This window comes from Coenobita brevimanus, chromosome 22, assembly GCF_032717465.1.
Source record: "Coenobita brevimanus isolate Jiangsu-jjx chromosome 22, ASM3271746v2, whole genome shotgun sequence".
Classification (NCBI taxonomy): domain Eukaryota; kingdom Metazoa; phylum Arthropoda; class Malacostraca; order Decapoda; family Coenobitidae; genus Coenobita; species Coenobita brevimanus.
In genome coordinates this window covers 17,056,829-17,061,922 of record NC_136975.1, presented here as the reverse complement: position 1 = coordinate 17,061,922, position 5,094 = coordinate 17,056,829, and positions in this window count along the sequence as shown.

Below are 5,094 nucleotides of genomic sequence, written 5' to 3'. Positions count from 1 at the left end.
TGAAAAGTCGAGAGTGAGAACCGTGGAAATGGGACTGCTGAGGAATGTATGTGGAGTACAAAGAGTGGATAAGATACGAAATAATGTCATTCGTGAAAGATGCGGAATGAGGAAGTCTTTCAACACCAGAATCGAAGAGAGTGTACTGAGATGGTATGGCCATGTGGAAAGAATGGATAGCTATAATGTGGTGAAGAAAGTATACCTGGGCGAATTTGAAGGAGGGAGGAGGCGAGGTAGGCCAAAGAGAATGTGGAGGGATATGGTGGATGAGTGTGTAAGGAAGAGAGATATGGAAATAGGTGAGGCTAGGAGACTGAATGAGATCGAGCTGGCTGGATGAATGATATGAGAAGTGTATGATCAGGGATTTGGCACCCTTCTTAACGTGACAGCGTCCGAATTGACTCTTATCAAGATACGTTTTTGTGAAGCTTCAGAATATGGTGAAAGTTCTTGGTATATCAGACAAAGCCAGGATTTCGGGGGCTTGAAAGACGAGTGAATAGATGCATGGCCCATTGGAGTGGGCAAAAATGGGCTGTCTGGACGTTGATATGCCTCACCCTGCCCTGTGGTGGGAAAGGAGGTCCAGATGATGATGATAATGATGATGATGATGATGTGGAAGGAGGACAGAAAAGGCTTTGGTATCTTAGTTCTTGTTGTTCAGTGGACTCATCCGTGATGCGATATTTTGGGTGCGTGACCCCCATTGATTTTTGGTGGGGGACAGCCCTCCTTGCAAACAGAAAAACAATCAGACATAATGGAAAGTGAGCACGTGGATTTCAACACAACTTCTTCAGTCAGTTCGTCTAGTTCATTGATAATGTCTCCCCAGATTTATAACATTTTCCACCATTATTCTATGAGGGTTCAACCCCCTTTTAAAATTTTATGACGAATACAAAGTAGAAAGGAAGGGCAGATAGAGCTTTGATATCTTAGTAAATGTTGTACAATGGGCTCCCATCCGCTACCTACTACTACTACTGTTGCTACTGCTTCTACTACTACTATTACTACTACTACTACTAACAATGCTACTGGACAGGAAGTAAAGCAGCTTCAAAAGCATACCACGAATAAAACCAATGGTGATAAACTCTGTGAGTGGCAACTTATTGAGAGAAGGAGACCTCGAATGAAAAGACTTCAGTTTAAAGGTGTAACAGGCTCAGTGAAGAGTGATGTGGATGATATTAAAGCTGTAAACAGAACTTTGGATGAATTCTTAGGGAGAGTAATTACTTTATACTGTTCACAGTATATAGAATTTTATTTACAATGTTTATAAAATTTCTGTAATAAACATTGAGAAACTACAAATCAGGTCAGAGGAGTTTCATGCCTAGAAGATTACTGTAAGAGCAATCGATAGAGATAAATTGCTTAATGGAGATTGATGGCCAGAGTACAAAATTTGAGATTACTTTTATAATAAGTTGAAAAGGACCGTAAAAAAGATTCAGTGTAGATAGTTAAAATATATATATATATATATATATATATATATATATATATATATATATATATATATATATATATATATATATAAAATCAATATTTTTATGACCTTGACTTCTATCTATGGTTGATTTACTGACTAAATTATTTTTAAATATTTCTGTAGACTTTTTTTTTCTTTTGCATTTTATTTATACTGTAGGTGTTTTATGATTAAAGAATATTTTAGACTTTATTTTATTGTATAGTTTTCGGTTATTTGATGTTTAATTAATAAACCGCTGCTCGCGCTGGAAGTCCTCTATTCATATGCAACGTTATCATAAGACCATATAGAAATAAGTAGAGTTTTTAAATGGACATTCTAGTGGTAAACAAACGTTAGATTAGTCCCAAGATGAAATCTCTAGTAAAGTATATTCATCTAAAAAAGAGGCAACACCAGTGCCTTGTTCTAAGAGGGGGTGCATGGTTTAATAGCTGTGTCATGTGAATTTCAGTTTTGTAAGTCTTGTTCCTAAGGAAGACTGCGACTCTATATATATATATATATATCTATATATGTATATATATATATATATATATATATATATATATATATATGTGTGTGTGTGTGTGTGTGTGTGTGTGTGTGTGTGTGTGTGTGTGAGTGTGTGTGTGTGTGTGTGTGTGTGTGTGTGTGAGAGAGAGAGAGAGAGACGACCGTAACCCTTTAATGGCTGTCGTGATTACTTTATAATGACGTCAAATTTATTTCATTAAATTCTGTATACTGAACAGTAAAAACCCTTGAATTACAAAAATTACAGTTCACCAATATTCCTGTTTGGTACATATTTCATCATGCATTTTACTTTTGGTGGAAGGGCTCACTACATAATTTATGAAGTATCTTTTCATATTTCGTGCATTTCAGTCGTTTGCTTTTCATACAGAGAGCGCATCTACCTTGAGAACATGTCACCAGAAAGTGACTGACTCCATCATATCTCACAGCTTTGGCTGGGGGTGCCGATGGCCATCCAAGTCTCTTCCTCATCTCTTCAACCCTTATCATGCCTCGTGCAATTTCTCTCCTGAACTGAATATGTGTTGTATCTACTGAAGGATCAATATCTCTGCAAACTTAAAGGCAGCTACTATTGCCATGTGCAGCATGTTTGAAAAATGTTCCACAACCACATCTTTGAACGTAGTCTTGGTCATCAGGATGCCAAAATTCTGTGTCAGATATCAACACCTCCCGTTCTTTTATTCTACATCATGATGAGATACGGCTGGGAGACTAGCTCGTTGTTTTCTTTCTTCACACGTCTTTCTGCTGTCTGAAGTGAGTTCACACTTATTAGTTACTAGCAACAGTCGCAGCAGAGATGTCATCCAACTTCACACACAGTACCAACTGACTTGTAGTCAAAATATCTTCGCTCACGCTTTTCAACTTCAATTGTTGTAGGGAGAGGACAGTGTCCTGTTTTGTTTTCACGTATGGTTCCACAGGCTTGAATATCCTTTTGAGCCAATTCTGTCAGTATTTTGTGGCTTGTGAAAAAATTATCATAGAACACAACATGTTGGTTAGCTCTCTCAACTGGATGCAACATTTCATTGACAACATGGGATCTCAACGGTGACTTACTGTCACCCTCTTTACCACTGTGGATGGGTAAGTTGTATGAATAGTCATTTGCATTACACAGTATCCACATTTTGTATCCAAAAATTACTGGCTTATTCATTATGAATTGTTTTGCACTGTGATGACCGTGACAGGGAATCATAACTTTATCAATACTCAGTAACTCGTCACATACACCAAAAATGCTGACTTTTTTCTTTTTTAAAATTTCAAGCAAAGGCCTTCGAGGCAGCCAAGTTACTATTATCAGCCAGGCGCCGATATCTCGATATTTCGAAGTCTGTCCCTGATCACTGTTTTGCCAAACACTGGAACTTCCATGTCTCACTTGTGGAAAAGGCAATCATATTCAGATGACTGACAGTGGAATCCACTTATAAGCAACTGCCCCAAGAATCTGCTCATCTCTTCCTCAGGAACCTGGAAATTTTAATTATTATTTCTCTCACTGCAAACAAATTAGTTTGTTCAGTCAGGCATTTCACAATTTTTGATCCAAAAAATATTCTAAATACTTTATATAGTTCCTTGTCACAGTTCTCGTCACCCACCTTTGGTGGGGCACAATGGGACTGTAGAGACACCTTGTCTTTCTTTCTCCATGCTGAGTTTCTTTATCACTCGCATCTGCTCTACCTTCCTCTTCTACTTCTTTGTGAACTTCTAGTTCACCACTAACATTATCTGGCATCCAGTCGTTGTTGAGAATGTCATCGTCATCTTCTTCATCACTGTCAGTAGGCTGATTTCCTGCAGCAGGAGGCAGAAGCACCTCTTCCACGTTGTCACTCTTACTTCTTTCAGCAGCATCTTTGGCTGTTTGAAGATATTTAAATCGAGACACCGCTCTTCCAAAACTTAAAAAAAAAAAAAAAAAGCATCCTTTGCATCAATATGGATGAATTGTAAAGCTGATGAATAGTACTACTGATACAATGTGTGAGTTAAAATAATACCACAAATATCACAACTAGCAATCACACACATTAAATAAGAAATGGGGTAATGATGACAATGAGCTTTTTTTTTTTATTCTTCAGAACACTAACAGGCCAATAAACACCAGTCAAGTTAAACAGTTACTCAATTAATCAGATATGTAGCTATCATTCCATCACATATTGAATGGCAGAAAACAAAGTGAATTAACTTGTAAATTTGTTATGTTTCCACTGTCAGCTGACTCTTGGGCTCTACGTCTGAGAACGAGTCAATATGTAGTAATACTCAATGCAAAGCAAGTTGCCTTACATATCTTGGGAAGTCCAGTTGAAGCAAGTATCAGCTTGTTTCCTTCTGTAAGGCAGCGATGTAGTAGTAGACCTGAAGCCTCCTTTTGCCGGTATAAACATGGGTAAATTTTATAGGGCAACCTGCCAGCGTTCCCATTTGGGAACATCAAAATTATTCTCATCTATCTCTACAAAGTTATGACATTTTAGTCTCATGTGATTTAAAGTGGCACAGTATTCGTACTTTCTAAGGAAATATTCAATATATAATTGCTGAATAGAGACTAAAGATTTACCAACAAAAAATTCAAGAAGAAATACCAAGAGTGATTAAAAAAAAAAGTGAAAATAAGAAGAGCAAAATGAGCTATTAGAGTTGATCAAAAATAATTATATCAATATACATGATTAACTAAACAACTCTGATTTTTTTTTTTTTGCATTAAGTGTCAATAATCGCCAATAAACTGATTTTATATTAATATTTAAATGTTCCTAAAAATGAGAAAGTTGGAGCTTTAAAGGTTTACGATCCTCACAGAGACTAAAGGCATAAATTCAAGCCTTCTTCTCACCATACTTTGGCTCAGACCTACGAGTGAGACTTGGATGTACACATGACTGTTGCAGATTGTGTTCAAGGGAAATGCTGTAACCATGCAAAAATTTTAATGTCTGCTTTAACTATTTCTTTCGGTGACTTTTTTTTTTTTTTTTTTTTTTTTTTTTTTGCTGCATCATTCACACTACATT